Below are 762 nucleotides of genomic sequence, written 5' to 3' on the forward strand. Positions count from 1 at the left end.
CCCACTGCCAGCTTGGCCACACAGTTAAAACGGATCTTTCTCCTTTTTGGCTCCACTGTGGCAGGTTGGCTAATGAGGTGGGCCAGCAACCATCAAACCATTCTCTTAACCCCCTGCTGTGTGGCTGACTTTCTCCTAGGGTTGCCAATCTCCAGGTGGGACCAGGAGATCTCATACTGTTACAATTGATCTCCAGAGGACAGAGATCAGTCCCCCTGGATAAAATGGCTGCTTTGGAGGGTAGGCCCTGCTGAGTCCTTCCACCCCACCCCTCAATGCTGCCCTCCACAGGATCCACCCCCCAAATCTCCAGGTATTTCCCTAATCAGAGCTGGCAACTGTATTTTCTCCTCAGTGCCTGTCAGTAAAAGGCCCTTTCCACACCTATTTTGGCCTTTTGGAGAAAACTCATTGGGGCCAGTCCTGATAGGTTTGCCAACTCCAGGTGGGAAATTCCTGGAGATTTGAAGGATGGAGCCTGTAGAGGGTGAGGTTTGAGGAGGGGTGGAACCTCAGACAGGTACAATGCCTTAGACTCCACCCTCCAAGCCAGCCATTCCCTCATGGGGAACCATTGTTGCCAATCTTAAGGTGGGGGCTGGAGATCACTCAGAATTACAACTGCTCTCTAGGAGGGAGGGGGAGGAGATGGAAAGCTGAAGCCAGGGGCAAGTTGATGATTGGCTGGGAGGGAAATAGGGCTGCCAACTCCTTGTTGAGAAATTCCTGGATATTTGAGGGGTAGAGCCTGGAGAGGGTGTG

General features: G+C 52.5%; 1 protein-coding gene across 1 annotated transcript in view; it reads left to right on the plus strand.

The window, feature by feature from the left end:
* ANK2 (ankyrin 2, neuronal) overlaps positions 1–762 on the plus strand; it is a 180,017-nt gene that overhangs the window by 31,970 nt on the left and 147,285 nt on the right. The gene's annotated exons all lie outside the window — the stretch shown is intronic.

Source organism: Gekko japonicus, unplaced genomic scaffold (assembly GCF_001447785.1).
Source record: "Gekko japonicus isolate JY-2015 unplaced genomic scaffold, Gekko_japonicus_V1.1 scaffold362, whole genome shotgun sequence".
NCBI classification, from domain to species: Eukaryota; Metazoa; Chordata; class Lepidosauria; order Squamata; family Gekkonidae; genus Gekko; species Gekko japonicus.